A 23,639-nucleotide genomic window follows, 5' to 3' on the forward strand; every position below is an offset into this window, starting at 1 on the left:
ACTTACTGAACTCACACTGGTCAGAATGGCCATCATCAAAAAATCTACAAACAATAAATTCTGGAGAGGGTGTGGAGAAAAGGGAACCCTCTTGCACTATTGGTGGGAATGCAAATTAATACAGCCACTGTGGAGAACAGTACAGAGGTTCCTTAAAAAATTAAAAATAGAACTACCATATGACCCAGCAATCCTACTACTGGGCATATACCCTGAGAAAACCATAATTCAAAAGGACACATGTACCCCAATATTCACTGCAACACTATTTACAATAGCCAGGACATGGAAACAACCTAAATGTCCACCGACAGATGAATGGATAAAGAAGATGTGGTGCATATATACAATGGAATATTACTCAGCCATAAAAAGGATAGAAATTGGGTCATTTGTAGAGAGTGAATAGACCTAGAGTCTGTCATACAGAATGAAGTAAGTCAGAAAGAGAAAAGCAAATATCATATATTAACACATATATGTAGAATCTAGAAAAATGGTACAGATGAACCTATTTGCAGGGCAGTAATAGAGATGCAGACATAAAGAATGGACGTGTGGACATGGGGAGGAAGGGAGGTGGGATGAATTGGGAGATTGGGTTTGACGTATATGCACTATCATATGTAAAAGAGATAGCTAGGGGGAACCTGATGTATAGCACAGAGAGCTCAGCTTGGTGCTCTGTGGTGACCTAGATTGGGGGGGAGGGTGGGAAGGAGTTCCAAGGCGGAGGGGATATATGTACACATATAGCTGATTCACTTCGTTGTACAGCAGTGACTAACACAATATTGTTAAGCAACTGTACACCAATTTAAAAAAAAGAGTTACTACTAAAATGTAATATAAATAGTATTGTGAAAATAATCATTCTAATATCATATATAACATCCTTATAAAGATCTATAGTGTAGATATAAAAAATAAGGTTTGGTCCTTTGACGAAAATATGTGATCAGTCAAAAATGAGAATTACAAAAAGCAACGAGACATCAATGTTTATGAAAGATACTTTGCGTGTATGTGGGAGGGAAGGTACTTACAGATAATAATCTCAAAAATGTGATAAAAGTTACTTTATTCCCCTGAACCTTAGTGTTTTTGCCTATTCAAAAACCTAACAAGATTTTTGTGAGCAGAAAAGAAAAAAATTTTGACAGTGGTGTACTATATAATGCATGTAAAACACATATAAAGCATACAGCAGTCTACACCCAATTTTAAAATATTGCTTTCTTTCACCTACCTTTTTATTAGCAATCTTATATCCTATACTTTTACACAACACTTTAGATTCAAACAGGGTTTAATATTTTAAGCATTATTCTGACTTGAATAATGCCTATAGTGTTAAATTCACAGTTATACACTTCATTTGAGTCAACCAAGAAAATATATCTCTTTAATTTTTAGATAACTGATCACACCTTCCTCATCTGTTGTATAACAGAAAAATTAAACTTGCCAATAAGCGGTGTATCAATCATTTCAGGATTGACCTTCCTGTTGTGTTTTAAAATGTGTTTTTAGTAAGTAGACAAAACAGTATCTCACTGTAATAAATGAACACCGAACAAGGGAATTATCTAATCTGTTAGACATACATGGTACTTGATTATTATTTTTTAGAATAATAAGAGGTGACCAAATGTGCCTCAGCACAGGGAAAAGATTTACAAGACCATCATGTCTTTTTTCCAGATTTCTGCTCAGTAAGCAACCTTCTGACAAAAACTTGATTTTCAAAGTACCTAAATACTGAGAAAGGATTACACTATGGGATATAAGCTGGTATTTAAAATAGTGAAAATTTGTAGGTCCATTCATAAATGTGTTCATTTCCAATTTAATTTTTCAATCAGAGTCTTGTAATTTTGAGTAACAATCAATTCCTAAAGCCTAATAGAGTTGAATGTTCCAGTCTGAAAATTTGAGAACTGTAGCCTGGTCTCAATGTCAGTACCACGTTAGTGACCTGAAGGCACTGGAGGGGAAAACATTGCTACCCTCCACCAAACACTAATTTTTAGTATAGGCAAACTATATTTTCTGACTATTTGGGAAAAGCTACATAAATGAGCTTGAAGTTTCCTACCTCCTCCTTCCAAGGTCTCCAAACCCTTCATTTGAGGAAACCCCTGAATCCGTTATGTCCCAGACCAGTGTTCCATCTCTCTCACCTTCTAGGTTCAGAGAAAGGACATATTTTTGTACATTTTTGAAATGTACAAGTTATTCCTAATTCCTAGGGACTGATGGTGAATGTTAGCTTCTCCACAAACGCTTCCTAAGACTTTTGTCTTTAGAAACAAAAAGTGAAGTTATGGCTGGTCAGGGGAGTCTTGTTTCATTACAGAGAGTTATTAAGAATGAAAATTCTATCTATTTAATGCATGTACCAATGACTGCTCTATTCCAGATCTATTTGAACAATATAAATCAGAAACCAGTATAGACAGGTCTATCATCAACCCCAGGTCTTGATGTCCACAATGAATTACAGTAAATAGAATACAAAGAGTTTCTTTGTTTATATCACTTCCTTTCCCATTAAAATGTTGCTACAATGTAGCAGGATAGCTATTTTTATTTTGCTGACCAACTCTTCTTCTCTCCCTCAATCAATACCATTTGTGGTTAAATTATATAAATGTTTATTCATATTAGATTCCATGATGTTTATAAAGTTATATGTATTTTAAATATATAGAGAGTCATACCTAAGATTAAGTGTTCAAGAAATGGAAGCAACTCTTACAGCAGATTTCAGGAGAAAAAATAGCTTCACAAATTGTATTTTGGGAAAATAAAAGAGGAAACTATCTAAAATTCATGGAGATGAACTATCAATAAATTGAATATGCTGAATAGCTGACAAAAATCTTGAGAGACTAGTTCACCAGGTTTATAAAAATACATGTAGTTCTTTTCAATTGAGTAAACATATTGCTTCATTTAAATGGCACAATATTATTTTCACATAATTTTCAAGCTATTGTTTTTATTTTTTAAAAATACTAATGAAAAGAATTACAGTATATAAGATTCAAAAATATTTTAATAAAAATAATGCAATGAGTGGCTTCCCTGGTGGTGCAGTGGTTGAGAATCCTCCTGCCGATGCAGGGGACAGGGGTTCGTGCCCCGGTCTGGGAGGATCCCATGTGCCGCGGAGCGGCTGGGCCCATGAGCCATGGCCGCTGAGCCTGCGCGTCCAGAGCCTGTGCTCCACAATGAGAGAGGCCACAACAGTGAGAGGCCCGCGTAACACAAAAAATAAATAAATAAAAAATAATTCAATGAAAGCTATAATTTATTCCACATCATATCATCTATTAGGATTTCTATTCATAAAACATCTCAAAGAATCTTCAGTTTGCTTCTCAGAACCTTTTCTATATACAATTTGAGTTTGTCTTAGACATGAGTGGAGTTGGTCAAGGTCACCAAGTTATTACACTCATAAAGTGAAGGACCATGAAAGTGCATCTCAGAATATTTGTCAATTTCAATAAATGAGTAAATTAATAAAGAAACTGACATATCAATCATAAATGTAAAGAGAAAGGAAATGCAATAACCTAATTAATAATCCATTTGAAATATTCATCATTATGAAAGAAATAAAATAATTATTTGTTCTGCATTGGATCCAGACACTTTAAAATTTGACAATTTTACTAACACATTAAAACAGTCATTACTTACCCTAAACAAATTTATATGCATCTGTAGTAAGCTTTATAATTCCTGTGAAGACGTTGTACCTGTGCATATCTGTTGGACAACCTTCAGATCTGCAGTAGCTAATCATTTCATAGTCTAGGCAGTGCTTTTCTGGACAAATCTTTGGGATGTGCTTTATTATATATCAACCTATAAATAACTGATAAAAATCTTTAGAAATTATGGAAATAGATATGTTTGGGGGCATAGAAATTGAAATCATCTTGTCCATACTGAGATAGCATGGGCATTTGACTTTCTATTAGCTACTTAAATGTATTTTCATAATAAAAAAGGAAAGAATGAAGCTAAAATAAAGATTATGTTTGCAAAGCTGAAAGAATATTACCATATTAGATTTAATTAAAATTGAAAAGCCAAGCTAAAAGACTTTAATAAAATGTTGCCTCTTTTCTCCAGTATTCATTTGATAATCCATGAGACACAAGCACATTTCCATAATTTTATAAAACAGTGTTGTACCATATATGTGTGTATGTACCAGACATATATTTTTTTCAGAAAAACAATTATTTTGTTTTTGCTTTTTTTTGAATTTTCCTCTACCTCGTTTTCTCATTCCAACCCTAACAGGCACTGCTCTCTACCCCTGGTCATTGATGTTAATGACTTTTTATAACCATTTCCATATTTTTTCATGCTCATGTATTTTTATTAAAATAACTTATAGACACAAACACTTATGAACCTATATGTTTTTTGTTTTCTGTATCTTGTTTATATCCCACTCAACAATATCTCTGAAAATCATGCAAAACAACAGATATAATAATAGTATATTTATTATTGTGTCTAACATATTTTATGGTATGTTCCACCATTTTCCTATGATAGCATTCACTCAGATGACAGGTTTTAGTACTATAAACCCCCCCAAAATCCTTCTACATGTTTAATTTTTTTTATGCCTAAAGGGTAGATTTTCAAGAAATGGAATTACTGGGTTTAAAGAGTAAAAGTACCCATGTATTTAAAGAAGTTACCAGTTTGCTTTTACCAGCAATGTATGACTCTAGCTTTTGCTCACTCTCCAAGCCAGTAGCAGGTGCTAGAGTTTGTTTTGTTTTGGCCTTACAGTTTAATGTAATAAATTGTTTTACTTGATTTGCATTTCACTGGCTACTGGCGATGTGGGCAGTTTTAAATATGAATTGTTACCTAGATTTGATCTTTAAAAAAAATCCCCTCCTGATATTACTTACATTTGTATTAGATATTTTCTTATGATTTTGTAAAAGCTCACTGCTTATTATAGATATAAACACTTTATTTTCTACATTGCTATTTTTTTTTCCAAAATCTACTGGCTGTTTTTGATGTTACTTATGATGTCTTATATTAGAGCAAGTTAGTTCAGTGACACTTTAATGCTAAAGTATAGCATTTAATGTTAAAGTATAAGCCACAACATGTGACATCTGTTACTAATTTTGACTAAAAAGTTCTCCTCTGCTCCTACATTTTCTTGTAGTATGTTTACTCTATTTATTCACCTATGTTTTTAGACCATCAGGAATATATTTTTGCATATGATCAAAGATAGAAGTTGTATTTTATATTCTTCCAGATGCATAGATATTTGTGCGATCACCATTTATTAAATAACCTATCTTTCCTCCACTGTGTTTTACTTTTTTCCTTTTAAGATATCCATATTTCATTTATACTGAGATCTATTTCCAAGTTGTTTCTGCCACTGATCTATGTATCAATTTCTATAACAATACTATATTAATTTATATTGGTGGCCTTGTAATATGTTTTGCAAAATGTCCTTCACTATTGTTTTTCATACTTGCTTTGACAATTCTTAAGCTAAGTAAGTGTAGAAGATGATAGGCATAATCTAAAAGCGAGGGACAACTGTTTTCCCCCCATATAAGATTTGAGGTTGTTTATTTGATTTAAATTAAAATTTTCCATGGGATTCTAATTTCAAATTAGTATTATATCAATTTTTAGAATTGATTTTTATGCTATTATCTCTTCCTATTACAATGACAGCATATATTTCTATTTTCATTTCTTGGTATTGAATAAGATTTGGATGTTTTCTTTATCCATATTCATATTTAATTTTTTCTTAATTATTTTGCAATTTTTCCCTATAGAGCACCTAATAATTTTGTGTGTGTGTGTGGTATGCGGGTGTCTCACTATTGTGGCCTCTCCTGCTGTACAGCACAGGTTCCGGACATGCAGGCTCAGTGGCCGTGGCTCACGGGCCCAGCCACTCCACGGCATATGTGTGGGATCTTCCTGGACCGGGGCACGAACCCGTGTCCCCTGCATTGGCAGGCAGACTCTCAACCACTGTGCCACCATGGAAGCCCTAGAGCATGTAATATTTTATCTAATTCCACTAAATGGCACTTACTGCTGGATTAGGAAGAAAAAGAAGCTATATATATATATATATATATATATATATATATATATATATATATATATATATATATATATATATATATATATATATATATATATATATATATAATATACCATCTAAAGAAATGTTTGACTTTTTATATATTGTAGTTTGGTAAGTATCAATTTTTTTCCTCCAAGTTGTTGATTTCATGAATTAGGCTAACAATTTTTTTTAAGCAATACATTTCCCATAATCTAAATAAAGTCGGCTTTATCAGTATCCCTTGCTCATGTGATTTTGCTGGATCATCTTAATATTTTATATGGAAACACTTTTTCAGTCAGGAAAACGTCATTTTTATATTATCTTTATAAGCTTTTAGTGTTATGTTGTGTTGACTTACTAGAATGATTCAGATAATTTTGTTATTTCTTTGGTCTTGAATAACTTATGTAAACTTGAAATCATTTGTTCTTTAAAAATGCTCTGACAAATTCAGCAAGGTAGAATGATACAAAAATAACATACAGAAATAATTTGCATTTCTTTACACTAACAATGAAATATCAGAAAGGGGATATAAAAAAATACACTTCAAAATCATACCCCCCAAAATAAAATACTCAGGAAGAAACCTAACCAAAGAGGTGAAAAACTTATACACGTAAACTATAAAACATTAATAAAGGAGATTGAAGATGATTCATGCTCTTAGATTGGAAGAATTAATATTGTTAAAATGGCCACACTACCCAAAGCAATCTACAGATTTACTGCACTCTGTAGAGTGCTCAGATTTAATTTAATGTCAAATTACCTTGACATTTTTCACAGAACTAGAACAAATAATCCTAAAATTTATATGGAACCATAAAAGATGCAGAATTGCCAAAGCAATCCTGAAGAAAATGCACAAAGCAGGAGGCATAACCCTCCCAGACTTCAGATAATACTACAAAGCTGCACTAATCAAAACAGCATGATATTGGCACAAAAATCAATAGATCAATGGAACAGAATAGGAAGCCCAGAAATAAATCCACATGCCTACAGTCAATTAATCTTTTGCACAGGAGGCAAAAATATAAAATGAGAAAAAGACAGTCTCTTCAGCAAGTGGTGTTGGGAAAGTTGGACAGCCACATGTAAATCAATGAAGTTAGAATGGACCCTCTAACCATAAACAAAAATAAACTCAGAGTGGCTTAAAAACTTAAACATAAGACATGACACCAAAACACTCTTGAAAGACATCATAGGCAAAACATTCTCTGACATAAATTGTACAATGTTTTCTTAGCACAGTCTCTCAAAGCAATAGAAATAAAAACAAAAAGAAACAAATGGGACCTAATCAAATTTCCAAGCTTTTGCACAGCAAAGGAAACCATAAACAAAATGACAGCCTACAGAATGGGAGAAAATATTTGCAAATGATGTGACTGGCAAGGGATTAATTTCCAAAATATACAAACAGCTCATACAACTCAACAACAAAAAAACAAACAACACAATTGAAAAATGGACAGACCTAAATAGACATTTATGCAAAGAAGAAATACACTACACAGTTGCCCACACCCATGAAGCCAGGTCAGCTGCCTGTCAGGGCTCTGGAAAAAATCCCCTGGACAGAGCTGTTCAGGTTGTGTAATAGTATGATAAGTTGTTGTTTATTCACTTGAGGAAGGGGTGCTTTTTAAGAATCTCCCCAAATGACTGTGGGCTAAGTATGACCATCCTTATATGGATCTGTGTTCATGTACTTGCTGAGTACTTACTTCTGTTCTGTGGAACCTCAGATACTTATACTTACTAGACCTCATCTTTGTTACCTTTGAAATGGGCATGAATACTGTTCCCCATGACATAGGTTTGTGAGCATTAAGTGAGGTGAGTATATGATGCTTTTAGCATAGAGCTGACACAGTGTACTTGCTCAATAAATAACATTTGTTATTGTTACTAAAAAAAAGAAGAAATACAAATGGCCAATAGGCACATGAAAAGATATTCATCATTGCTAATTATTAGAGAAATGCAAATAAAAACTACAATGAGGTACCATCTCGCACCTGTCAGAATGGCCATCACTAAAAACTCTACAAATAACAAATACTGGAGAGGATGTGGACAAAACGGGAACCCTCTTATACTGTTGACAGGAATGTAAATTGGTACAGTCACTATGGAAAACAGTATGGAGATTCTTCAGAAAACTAAAAATAGAACTACCATATGATCCAGCAATCCCACTACTGAGCATATATTCAGAAAAACTGTTATCCAAAAAGATACATACACCCCTTTGTTCATAGCAGCATTATTAGCAATAGTCAAGACATACAAACAGTCTAAATGTCCATCAACAGATTAATGCATAAAGAAGATGTGGTACATATATACAATGGAATATTACTCAGCCACTAAAAAGAATGAAATAGGGCTTCCCTGGTGGCGCATTGGTTGAGAGTCTGCCTGCCTATGCAGGGGACACGGGTTCATGCCCCGGTCCGGGAAGATCCCACATGCTGCAGAGCAGCTGGGCCCATGAGCCATGGCTGCTAAGCCTGCATGTCCAGATCCTGTACTCTGCAACGGGAGAGACCACAACAGTGAAAGGTCTGCATACCACACACACACACACAAAAAAAGAATGAAATAATGCCATTTTCAGCAACATGGATGCAGCTAAAGATTATCATACTAAGTAAGTTGGAAAGAGAAAGACAAATACCATATGATATCACTTATAGGTGAAATATAAAATATGAAAAAAAATAAACCTATCTACAAAACAGAAACAGACTCAGGGACACAGAGAACAGACTGGTGGTTGCCAAGGGGGAGGGGTTAGGGGAGGGATGAGATGGGAATTTGGGGTTAGCAGATGTAAGCTATTATATATGGAACGGATAAATAACAAGGTTCTGTATGGCACAGAGAACTATAGTCAGTATCCTATGATAAAAAAATAGAAAAGAATATTAAAAAAATGAATGTATATATACAGTTGTGTGTATATATATATATATATTTGAATCACTTTGCTGTACAGCAGAAATTAACATGACACTGTAAATCAACTATACTTCAATAATAACAAAAAAAATTTTTATATGCTCAAACTCAGAGGTAACCTTCTAGTTTGGATCCTATTTACAATGGTAAATCTTAATCCTCAAATCTCTTCTAGAAACTGGGCTAGTTGCAATTTCTATGAATTATTTTGTTAATTTTAGATACTTAAAATTTTACTAAGAAACATGTTTCCTTTAGGTTTTCAATAATTTGCCACAGTGTTATATGTAGTATTCTCTTCATTTTCATTTTAACTGTATTTCTAATTATGTTTTCTTGTTCTTAACTCTTGTAAATTCTGTCTCAGTCTTTCTTACACAAAATATATTCAGGATTACATTTGGCCTTTGGTATTCTCTGGGGCGATTGGTGCCAGGACCTTCCACAGACACCAAAATCCCTGGATGCTCAAGTCCCATAGTCTGTGCACCATCAGGGGTTTTGCAACCTTGGATTCAACTACAGATCCAACCAGCCTTGGATCCAACCAACTGCAGATGATAAACATTGTACTACATGACACAGGGTTGTTTGATTCTGTGGTTGCAGAACCTGTGGATAAGGAGGGCCAACTGTACTTATTTTACCAACCTTTCTAAGACTGCAAGTTTAAATTTGCTTCCTATTTCATTAATTTTATTTTAGTTTTTATTTCTGTTTATCATTTACTTTGATTATTTTTTCTAACTTCCTAAGGTCAATAATGAAGGCATATAAAGGTAATATTTCCCCTTGAATCCAGTTTATACTGGACTGTTGTTTTGTTGAATCATTCTTTTATTGCTTTCTTTTTGTCTGTTTGTTTTTTGGTATGATCTTATTTCTACCTTTGCTTTATTTTGGTATACAAAGGTTGTCTAAACATACATTTATTAATTTCACAATTTTTGTTGATACTTTGGTCACATTTATATTTGGATCAGAGAACATGGCTTGTAAAATATCTACTTTTTGGAGTATTTAGTGATTTTTGCCTGCCAGTACACACTTAACTTCATAATTTTTTTCACCACATATATCCAAATAAATGTGGCATAAGGTGTTAAGTCTATTGGAGAATTAAATCATACCTATTTTTTCTGTTAGTTTGGTTCTCTTATGTATGCATGATATTTAATCCCCTTTATAAGTACATGTTTAGCAAATTATGATTTTATTTTTACTAATTTTTATCTTGTATATGTTCATTATGGTGTTCATTTTATTTTTGCAAGATGAGCCTTTTATTTTATAATGTCACTTACTATATAGCTTCACAGTTTTAACATTAAATTACAACTTACATGCCATAAATATTACAATTTCTGCTTCCTTTTCTTGGTCGATCTTTAATTTTCTCCTTTATTTTCGAATTCTGTCCTTGCAAAATGAATCTAGTTGTTTGGTTTTTATTGCTTATTTTTCTTTTAATAATCTATTATAATTCTTGCTTCATTTGTCAGGTTTTAGTATTGCTATAAGAACTCAGGTGACAGTCTCATTTTTCTTTTCCTTAGAATTCAGAAATTCTATAAAAATATGTTCACACATTTTCTAGCTTCAACTCAGTAAATGTTTTAATAGAGAGGATCAGTTCTCTTACACTTCATACAAAATGTCTTTGGCTGTTTATGTCATAGTTAGCACTGTGTCTTTCCTCTGGAACTTCTATATTACAGGTAGAGCCAATTGTATCTATGTTTCAAGTTTCTTTTATTGCTTTAGCATTTTCATCTTTTTATATTGTTGTTTGTGTTACAAGAGAATTCTTGTGTTTTGTCACCCAGTTCACTTTATTTTATTTATTTATTTATTTTTGCGGTACGTGGGCCTCTCACTGTTGTGGCCTCTCCCATTGCGGAGCACAGGCTCCAGACACGCAGGCTCAGTGACCATGGCTCACGGGCCCAGCCACTCCGCGGCATATGGGATCCTCCCAGACCGGGGCACGAACCCGTATCCCCTGCATCAGCAGGCGGACTCTCAACCACTGTGCTACCAGGGAGGCCCACCCAGTTCACTTTAAAAGGATGAAAAATAAACTAAAAAATCTTCTTGGATGTTCACAATTTTTAGGTCCAGAAAATCTATAAACTATGGTTAATGTCAATATACACTTTCAAGCACTTAAAAGGCAAGAAAAATTTAAAACACATACTCTTTGAAAAAGGATTAGGGAACTTTAATTATGGTTGTGCTTTAATTCTTTCAAGTGGCTTGCCAAGTAAAATAAGAGAAAAATAAAACAAACACAAATATAAAAATGGAACGTGAAAAATATCAGAAAACATGTAAATTCCTATCAAAATTTGTTCTCTAAGCTTTAAGAAGAAAATTCACTACTTTTCTTTACTTTGACTTACTAGTATCCTAAATGTAAACTATTAATTTAATATTAAAGGAGTCAAGGTTATGTTGTATAATTAAAGAATAGGCAAATATCACAACACATTACTGATATTATTTGAAGAATGTGAAGGGAATCCAAAGTTTTCCTATTTAAACAAAACACAAGATGTGCATTGTAAGCTTGATTTTTAAGATTTAGTAATTATAATAATTTTAGTAATTTAGTAAGTAAAATAATTTTCAAACTAATTGGAAATTTATATATATATATATATATATATAAATTTATATATGAGAGAGAGAGAAGGGGAGGGAGAAAGAGGTTTTGAAAATTACATACTTGAAAAATTAAACTCTAAGTTGTTTAGTCCAATTTAGTCTTCTAAAGAGTCAACCAAAACGTACAATTAATTTAACATTAAATAATTATATTTAATAGTAACTTAATACAAATAATTTAATTTACTCAAATTGCTAACTCATTTCAAGCGAAAATTTACTATATACACATAGAAAATTGATATTTTTTTAAAATAAAAAATGTTAACAATGTTGGATTTTATGCTGGAGTAATCATTTTGTCAGATTTTCACTGAATTATTTTCTAATCATTCAGAAATATTTGACAGTTTATGACAAAACCAATGTGGAGTCATTTAAATCATTTAGCTGACACTATTTTTAAAAGTAAGAATCATTTTTTTATCCATGCAATTCTCATTCAGTTTATAATTACATTTTATTCTCAAATCTCCAATGAATTTCTTAGACTAATTGATTCTTCATCAGTGCAATCTGAAATTTGTTTTTTTAGTAATGATTTTACGTAATTTTAAAAACAAATTATACCTGACCTATGTAATTTTTCTGAGTATTCCAAATCGTTTTGCATTAGTTCACAGTAAGATTGTAAATAATATTCATGAATGTAAAGTGTGTGTGTGGTGTGTCCATGTATGTATACGTGTGTGTGTATATATATGTATATATATATACACACACACATATATATAAATTAACAAATACAAATATATGTATATAAAAAGAAAGAAGAGAGGAACTGCATAGAACTGTATTCATGGGAAGCATATTAGTATAATCTTTGAATGTCCTTCATATTGTTTCATATGTTGTTTTGAAAAAGAATATATATTTTACATATATCTTTTTTTGTGTGTGTGGTACATGGGCCTCTCACTGTTGTGGCCTCTCCCGTTGTGGAGCACAGGCTCTGGAAGCGCAGGTTGAGCGGCCATGGCTCACCGGCCCAGCCACTTCGTGGCATGTGGGATCCTTCCAGAGAGGGGCACGAACCCGTGTCCCCTGCATCGACAGGCAGGCTCCCAACCACTGCACCACCAGGGAAGCCCTTACACATATCTTGATATGCTGATAATTGTAAAGGAAATAATGTTGGAACTTTTATGTAAATTTTATTTACATAAAGTTTTTTGTTTTCCAAAGAAATGATTCACATTTTAAATAGGTATGGAGGGCTTCCCTGGTGGCGCAGTGGTTGAGAGTCCACCTGCTGATGCAGGGGACATGGGTTCATGCCCAAGTCCGGGAAGATGCCACATGCTGCAGAGCGGCTAGGCCCGTGAGCCATGGCTGCTGAGCCTGCACGTCCAGAGCCTGTGCTCTGCAATGGGAGAGGCCACAACAGTGAGAGGTCCGCATACCGAAAATAAATAAATAAATAAATAAATAAATAAGGAAAATAAAGTTCTCTTTGGTGAGAGATAAAACTGAATATAGATGATTTTGAGGAAAGTTTATAAAGTAGGATATATAATTCTAGAGAAAATAATCCCAACTAATGGAGTAATCATCTACAACATAATAGTAGAAATGTATAAAAGATGCTACTTCTATTTATTCTGAAGTTTTTGTTATTGTACATATTACATATTTAAAAGTACACCATATGCTTTTAAATACTTTAACCTTATTTAAAATGTATATTTATTGTAAATATTATATTTTCTTTCCAAGTTATCCAGTGATTATTTTATATCTGTATTTTTCAGGAATCTCAGTTGGCTATGATACCATACCAAGGGTGAAAATATTCCAGAAGGATTGTGAATACTCACTGTTAATCTTTATGAGATCCTGAGATGCTGATTTTAACCTTGGAATGGATGACATATTTTGGTTTGAACAAATGGTGCAAATGGAAAAATCTTAACTGCTCTGTTTTCTAAATTCAGGGCTTACTTCTGTACTGGCTATTGTATATTCTCAACAAATCCTTGTTTAATAAAACAACTAAGACTTTAAAACTTTAGCAAATTTTGAGGCTGATAGACCTAATTTCAAATCCCAGTTTTGTAATTTTCCATGTATGTACTTTAATGAGTATTCAATCTCAATAACTGTCATTCATTTTATGCAATGGGCATTAGAAAAATAACACAAAGCTACAAGATTTTTTTAAAAAAACTAAATGACTAATGTGTATAGAAATAGATGCACGATGTATTGTACCTTGTATTAGTACTGTATTTTTATATTTGAAATTGAGGTCAAATTTTAAGTTAGTGGTAGTGACTAATCTCAGTAAGCTATGCAAATATTCTTCTACTTTAACTTGGAAAATGTAGAGCATAACATAATTCTGAAATAAAAAATAGGAAAAAGAGTTCTCCCTCTCTTGCTTTCTCATCATCAGCAAATAGTTACTACTTTCCCACTATGTATATCACTCATTAGTTTGAGATAGAAGCATGCTTTTCCTCTCAAGATTTCCTTTCCTGTTATGACAAGGCACTACAAAGAGAGCCCAGATGAAAACATAGGTTTTCTTTAGTTAGCACTGCCATTTTAAAAAAATATTAGGATGTGTGCTTTACAAAGTCACTACAAATCCCTTAAATTTGTTTACAGTCTCAGCAAGATCGTTCTAAAATAATTTTACCTTATGTAAATCTTGTAAGTTTTCTTTTCAGATTATAACAGTAAAGCATGTTTGTTAAAAACAGTAAAAATATAAAGGCAAAACTATTATTTTCCCCATCACTACCTGCCTCCCATAATATGAGGTTGTCAGTTTGGTCAGCTTTCTGTGTATACTACAATATACTGCTGTATCTTTTTGTGTATTGATACATATTTATACAGAAATTCATACAATACACAAATACACCCACTTATTTATTTTGATCAAATTGCAAGTGTATTCTAAGTCACATATTTGCAAGTTGCTTTAACAGCTTTATATATTACATTTATATATGTAATGCACAGTTATTTTTCAGTTTTTTTGTGTCTATTAATATTTTGGTTTTTGACCTATAAGTGTCATAATTTTATATAAATTTAATTCCTGGATTTTTGTATTCTTACAATTATGATTTTTTTTAACTTTATTTATTTATTTTGCAGCACGTGGGCCTCTCACTGTTGTGGCCTCTCTGTGGTCTGGACACACAGGCTCAATGGCCATGGCTCATGGGCCCAGCCACTCCACAGCATGTGGGATCTTCCCGGACCAGGGCACAAACCCACGTCCCCTGCATCGGCAGATGGACTCTCAACCACTGCACCACCAGGGAAGCCCTACAATTATGATTTTTAACCATAGCTTCTCCAGATGCTTATTGTAATAATCAAGAAAATCTACTGGCATTTTGTTTACTTATATTACATTCAGGCACCCTAACAGATTATTTTAAGAATTGCCATTTTTAATCTAGAATGTCTTCAATTTTTCAAAAGTCAAACTATCAGTGAAACAATATACTTTTTCTTGTTGTTGTTTCTTGGAAAGATTTTATAAAAATAATGGTAATAGACATTTCTATGTGTCCCTGGCTTTAAATGAAATTTTAATTTTCTCTATATTAGATTAATATTTTCTATTCCTTTTTCATAAATGCTTTTATCATATTTATTTAATAAATTTCTATTTATATATTTTTACATGTTTAAAATTAGGAGTGCCTGATTCTTTTCAAATAATTTTCATACTTTTCAATATTATTAAAGGTTTCTTAATTAATTTATTTATACAACAAAAATATTTTATCTTAGGAATGCAAAAATTCTACAGAATCAAGTAAGATTAATAAAGTTGGCCCAGCTATAGTTTTACAAACCTTCTGTTAGCTCTATGTATATGGCTTTGTCTAAACTTAATTTTTTGTTTCTTATTTTTTTGGTTTAAGCCAAAGAATGGTGTCCTTGGTATTTTTATCAAATACTGTGTCCTAAAGATTAAATATTTCTTTCTGGAAAACTAAGTTGATCCTTTAAAAGTTAATATGGCTTCTTATATTACTCAAAAGTTCTAGGCTTCTTCACAATCTAGAGATCAGTTACTCTTAAATACAACATTGAGGAAGTCAACCTTGTTGAATACAGGAAGCTGTATATTTAGTAAATCACAAATTCTTCTCTTCAAGAGAATTTGGGAGTCCCAGAAAAAATAAAGAGTCCATGAACCAATAGTTTGAATAAAGAGTAAAAAAGAAAACACCAATAAGCTAAAGGAAACATATGAAAAAGAAAAATATGAAAACAACAAAACTAAGAAATAAAACAAATAAAGTTAAACATAAAAGAACATGTCCATATCTTTTGTAATATTTAAGGCCAGACCATGATGGAGGAATCTCTAGAATATTATAAAGAGAACACCATAATCAATAAAAGTGGATGAAATCACCATAAATTATAATTGATGTATTATAAAGTAGAAGATTGAAAACTATGGGGTACAGAAATCATTACAGGAAAATGAACTAATGGACCAAAAAAAATTGAATTAGATGTGAAATTTCAGAAACAGATCACTATTTATATAAAAGTATATCATATAGTCATATAGTACAGTGATTTAAAATGTGGCTCTAAGGTCAACTTCCTAGTTAATACTTGGTTCTGCCACCTATCAACTCTGAAAATTTATAAATTGTTTAATATACCTTTTCTTCATAATAATACTAACTACACCATACATCTGTGTGACTACTGGACATGTCTAGCTTATAACACAAGTTAGCACTAAATAAGAATTTATAAGTTAGCCATGATTCCTGGCAACATAATAGGAATTCAGTACTTGCAGTCTTTATAAATATCTTCTTGTGCATACAAGAAGACAAAATGGAGACTTCCCTGTTGGTCCAGTGTGTAAGACTCCATGGTCCCAATGCAGGGGGCCCAGGTTCAATTCCTGTTTGAGGAACTAGATCCCACATGAATGTTGCAACTAAGAGTCTGCGTGTCACAACTAAGAGTCTGCATGCCACAACTAAGAAGTCTGCATGATGCAACTAAAAGAAAAAAAGATCCCCCAAGCTGCAACGAAGATCCTGCATGACACAACTAAGACTTCGGTGCAGCCTAAATAAATAAATAAATACCAAATGAAGCCCAAAGTTAGTAAAAGAAAGGAAATATCAGAGCAGATATAGAGACTAAAAAGAAAATAAGACAGATAGATCAATGAAACAAAAACTAGTTCTCTGAGAAGATAAAATTGACAAACCTTTGATAGTCTTACCAGGAAAAAAGAGAAAGGACTCTAACAAAATTAAAAAGAAAGAGGAAATGTTATAACTGATACCATAAAAAATAAAGAATCAAAAGAGACTATTATGAACAATTATGTGCCAACAAATTGAACAACCTAAAAAAATGGATAAATTCCTAGAAACATACAACCTATCAAGACTGAATCATGAATAAACAGAAAATCTGAACAGATCAATTACTAGTAGGATATTGAATCAGTAATCAAAACCTCTCAGTGATGTCAGCATCACAGCAGTTCTGAATCATTCCTTTTATCTCTCCCCTTCTATTCACAACTAATCAGACATCCATAACTGAACAAAAGTACATCTTCACAGGACACCAGAGGTCCATCCGTCCATGCATCCAAAAGTGGGTGGATTGGACCTCAGAGGAGACTATGGTGCCAAAGGAGTTGTGGCAGCAGGGCAGAAATGATGACCTCTCTAACAGAGGAAGCAGGAAGTGAAAGTGGTAAGTGAAAATCTTCCAGGCCACAGCCCACACAGACTGAAGCTAGAGGAGACCTGTTGCTCTTTCTGAGGAGGTACATTGGTGACTGCAGGGAAGGAAATGAGAGGGCAGAATGCAGACAAAGAAAACTTAAGGAAGACATTTCCTTCTGCCTGCCCTGGAATTTCAGCAAGAGATTCACACGAGGACCTCTGGGACTCCCCCACACAAGGACCCACCTACTGGATTGTGGGCACACCCAAAGCCCCAGGTACAAAGCCCTCCTCTCTCCCCACTCTGTTTTTTTATACGAGCATTTTAATGCACACTAAAACAACCCTGAGAAAAAAAGAACAAATCCAGAGGTACCATGCTTCCTGATTTCAAACTGAAAACCATAGTAATAAAAACAAATGATTAAAAAAAAAAAAACTATAGGACTTCCCTGGTGGTGCAGTGGTTGAGAGTCCGCCTGCCAATGCAGGGGGCGTGGGTTCGTGCCCCGGTCTGGGAAGATCCCACATGCTGCAGAGCAGCTGGGCCCGTGAGCCATGGCAGCTGAGCCTGCGCGTCCATAGCCTGTGCTCTGCAACGGGAGAGGCCATAACAGTGAAAGGCCCGCGTATCACACAAAAAAATATATATATATATTATAACAAAAATAACCACATAGACTAACAGAAGAGAATTAAATCTCAGCATAAACGGTAAACTAATATTCAACAAGGCAGCCAAGAATATGCAATGACAAAAGGACAGACCCTTCAACAAATGATGATGGGAACATTGAAGAAACAGATGCAGAAAAATGAAATTGGACCCCTATCTCATACCACTCACAAATATTAACTCAAAATGGATCAAAGATTTAAACATAAGAGTTGGTATCATAAAGCTCCTAGAAGAAAATGTAGGGAAGAAGCTCCTCAACCATGATCTTGGCAATGTGACGCCAAAAGCACAAACTACAAAAGCAAAAAATCAACATGTGGGGTTATATCAAACTAACAAAATGAAAAGACATCTTCTAGAGTGGAAGAAAATGTTTGCAAACCATATATCAGATAACAATTGAATCAACATTTTTCCCAGGAGGACATCAAAATGATCAAAAGGCAGATGAAAAGATGCTCAACATTACTAATCAACAGGGAAATGCAAATCAAACCCACAGTGAGATATTACCTCACACATGTTAATATGGCTATCATCAAAAAGACAAGAGTCAATAGGTGCCAGAAAATATGTGGTAAAAAGGGAACCCATATATTGATACATTGCTGGTTGGAATGTAAATTGCTCCAGCCATTATGGAAAACAATATGGGGGGCTCATTAAAAAATTAAAACTAGATCTACTATATGATTTAGCAATTCCACTTCTGGGTATATGTCCAAAGGAAATGAAAACAGGATTTTGAACATATATACAAACTCCCATGTTTGTTGAGCATTATTTATAAAACCCAAGATATTGAAACAACCTTAATGCCCATCAACAGGTGAATGTGGAAAATAAAGATGTGGATATTATTCAGCCATGAGAAAGGAGAATATCTGGCCATTTGTGACAACATGGATGGATCTTGAGCACATTTATGCTAAATGAGATAAGTAAAGACAAGTACTGTGTAATATCACTAATATGTGGAATATACAAAAGTCAAACTTGTAAAACACAAGTGGAGTGAGGGGATAAGACTGATGTTGTTTAAAGGCAAAAAGGTGCAACAAGTAGTAAATAAGCCATAGATATATATGCACAGTATAATGAATAGAGACAACAATATTGTACTGTAATCATCAAATTTGCTAAGAAACTAAAACTTATTTATTCTAACCTCTAACAACAAAGGATAATTATGTAATGTGATAGAGATACTAAATATTACTATAATGGTAAGCATATTACCATATATAAGTGCATCAAATTAATACACTGAACACCTTTAATTTACCCAAAGTTATATGTCAGATATATTCAATAAAAAAACTCCCAAACAAAAGACAAAAGTTCATGATAAGATGACCTTACTACTGAATTCTATCAAACATTTAAAAAAATAATTAATATCAATCCTTCTCAAACTGTTTCAAAAAATGGACAGAGATTTCCAAACTCATTTTATGAGGCCAGGATTACTCTGATACCAAAACCAGACAAGAATGCCAAAAGAAAAGTACAGGCCAGTCTCCCTGATGAATACAGATGCAAAAATCCTCAATAAAATCTTAGCAAACAAAATTCCACAACACATTAAAAGGATCATGCAACATGGTCAAATGGGATTTATTACAGAGATGCAAGGATGGATCAAAGTTCAAAAATCGATCAATGATATACCACATTAAACGAAGGTTAAAAATCACATGATCATCTCAGATGCAAAAAAGCAGCTGAAAAATTCAACATACAATTATAACAGAAACTCTTATAGTGGGTATAGAGGGAACATACCTTAACATAATAAAGACCACATATGACAAGCCCACTAACATTATACTCAATAGTGAAAAGCTGAAAGATTTTCCTCTCAGATCAGAAACAAGGAAAGGATGCTCACTCTTGTGACTTTGATTCAAACACTAACTTGAATTCAAAGATATATGCATCCCTATGTTCACTGAAGCTTTATTTACAATAGCCAAGATATAGAAGCAACCTAAGTACCTGTTTATAGATGAACGGATAAAGAAAATGTGGTACATATATTCAATATAATATTATTCAGCCATAAAAGAAAGAATAAAATATTGCCATTTGCAAAAACATGGATGGATCTTGAGGGCATTATGCTAAGTGAAATAAATCAAACAGATAAAGACAAATACCCTATGATCTCACTTCTATGTGAAGTCTAAAAACAAATAAGCAACCAAAAACCCAAACACATAAATACAAAGAACAGACTGGTGGTTGCCAGAGACGAGGAGAGGTGATAGGAAAAATGGCTAAAAGGGTTTAAAAAGTACAAACACTCAGGGACTTCTGTAATCCAGTAGTTAAGACTCTGCCCTTCCACTGCAGGGGGTGTTGGTTTGAACCCTGGTCAGGGAGCTAAGATCCCATCAGCTGCACGGTGGGACCAAAAAAATAAATGTCATGGGGATGTAATGTAAAGCATGGTGACTATAGTTAATAATACTGTATTGTATATTAGAAAGTTACAAAGAGTAAATCTTAAAAGTTTTTATCACAAGAAAAAAGATTGTAACAGTGGTGGATATTAACTAGACTTACTGTGGTAATTATTTCACAATATACATTTCACAAATATTGAATCATTATGTTGTATAACTGAAACTAATGCTATATGTCAATTATATCTAAATAAAAAATCTTCACGTGTATTAATGAAATAGAATAGAAAATAAAGTCTGCTCTTATTTTTCCCCTTTGTTTTGTTTGTTTTTCTGAGTGGTCTGAATCTTATAGAGCTCCTGTTTTATATAACTAAACTGAAATGGTATGTCATTCATAAGACCAACAATGGTGAGATTTGATAGTTTTTTGTTTTGGTTTGAAAGGAAGGATCTTTCAGAGGTAAATCTGTGAAATGTCCCTAATTGATATGGAGTAGATATATAGATACATAGATGTAACAATTGGCTTCAACCAGTAAAGTTAAAGCACTGTATTTAATTACTTTTAAATACCATGATGATTCCATTTATTCAGTAATTTCAAAAGCTGTGAATTTTGAAGGATGAGAAAATAATAATTACCACAAATTAAATAAATGAACTATCTCATTTATAAATAGAACACAAAATATATATCATACATTTTGCATACATTATTTCATTACCAACTCTCAAAATCCACTAATAAGACACTGTATCCCTTATTCACGGATTAAAATACAAATATACACTCATGCAAACCTATACCATCTTGATAAATATGGTCACATAGTTAATGAGATCCTATTACAATTAATGAAAAAATAATATCTTGAACAATTAAGATACTCTAGGAATTGTGCTAGGCTTTTCTACATGTACTTTCTCAACAAATATTAATAAAAAATAAAATAGCAAAAAAGCATTATAAACCAATGGTTTTCTGATTCTGGAGTTCATGACCTCAGAAACTATGCTGCTATAGACCAGAGATGAAATTAGAACCCCACTCCTCTGACTGCAGCGTGCATACTTTCTTCAGAATATGGAATGCTATGAACATCCCTTCCCTGATCTCACACAGCTGGGTAAGATATTATGAAAATTTCATGCTCTATATTCATTTATATACAACAATTATTTTTAAAATATCTGTATCAAGAAGGTATTCACACTAATAATGATTGAGAACTAGATGTCAACTCTGGTCTAAATGAATTAGATTATCAACAGCATGTTTCTCTTATTTAAAATTTGTTTGGGGGAAAATCATCATGCTTTTTTACATATATATTTATTTTTAAGTTTTTTTTTCAGGTTGAATAATACTAATGGGATAAAAGTGAACTTTGCTAGTGAAAATTCTATTATCTTGTTTTACTTTAAGTGCAAATTTCACAAACAACTCTGCTTAGGATAATGAAATTAATCATTACTATATTTATCTGGAAATTTAGCATCTTCACAGAAGTGTAAAAATTTTAAAGCTCATGAAAAAGCTTGAAACTTGTTTAATTTTATTTTTTCTTTAAAAAAATCAATTTATTTTTATTGCTATTCAAGTTAACATTATTGTAAGTTTCCTTGACTCACAATGAGATATTTATCTTTTATTCAAATTTCTCTGCCTCTTTATTTTAAAAAAGTTGGTTTATAATATGACAGACATTTTTTTTAACACTTTAACAAGAAAACCTGAAAATGTTGCTCGAGTAGACATCTTTGAATATTTCTTGAATGTTTCTTTATTTGTGTATGAGGATGTGCTCTTTGTTAGTAACTCTCTTTTATCTATGCCAACTGCTTCTCAATTTAGAATTCAGACAGCTTTTTGTGGTGAAAAATCATCTGGCAAAATACAGATTCACTATTTAAAACACAAAAGAACAAAGTTGCATGTTTTCTTGGAAAATACAATTTTCCCAACTGAAATCATAATTCAACTCATCTTGACAATTTGTCAAAGATATGAGGAAGGAGAAAGAACACTCAAAGCACCACTTGAACACTGTACATAAATTTGAGGAAAAGGGCACTAGACATATCTGTACTAACACTGTGGGTTTACCATCTTACTAGTAAGGATACCCAAAGGCAGCTGGAAATACGGAAAGGAAATAATACAAGGAAAGACAAAGGAAGCATGTTTTTCAGTTGGAAAATCTCTCTATATATAAATATTGAAGTCCTCATAAATGAAAAGTATTAAGCTAGGTATAAAGGCATCTCTGTATATGCCCTGAAATTTAGCCCATGTAATTTCACAGTCTAGAATTATGGAGAAAATGCTTAGCTTCTTTGCTGATCCTTATTTCTTTTTACCCCCATAAACAGTCCTACTATGAAATAAGGCATTCTAGTGAAAAGAGCACTGAGATTAGAGTGTGTGGGCTTGAATTATATCCTTACAAATCTGAGATATGATTATATGTACACATAAAAGAGAAATATTAGGCTCTTTGTTTCTATTTCCCCACTTCTCTTAAACCATCCTAGTTCTAAACTTTCTTACAGCTAAAATAACAACAAAATTAATTGGACATTTTACAAAGTGGTATTGGTATATATAAAAATTTGTTATAATGAAGGAACTTCAGCCTGGCTCCTACTGTCAGCTTAGTAGTGACTAACATGTTGGACTCTGAATATGTCATGCCATTTTACCTTTAGGTGTCTCACATTTTCCATTTCTGACATGAGGGATTTGGAGTAAATTTTGATGCTTAACCAAGAATGAGAAATCACAGAGTTTTTCAAAATGTTGTCTCCTCCCTTGTCCCTCCATATTTACAGAGGTTATTTTAATTAATTTGGACTGCATGGGTTTCAGATATATGAGCTTTGAAAAATTTCCCCAGATGACTGAGATATATCCACTGGGATATAGACTGTCAACCTTTGGAAGGTCCATTCTAATTCCCTATAGTCTATAATGCTATGATATTCAAAAGGATTATAGGAGATATAACTTAACTTAATCCCATGATAAAGCTCAAGAATATTTATAGTAACAC

The sequence above is a fragment of the Mesoplodon mirus genome (assembly GCF_964341445.2).
Source record: "Mesoplodon mirus genome assembly, chromosome: 2".
In the NCBI taxonomy this organism is placed as follows: Eukaryota; Metazoa; Chordata; class Mammalia; order Artiodactyla; family Ziphiidae; genus Mesoplodon; species Mesoplodon mirus.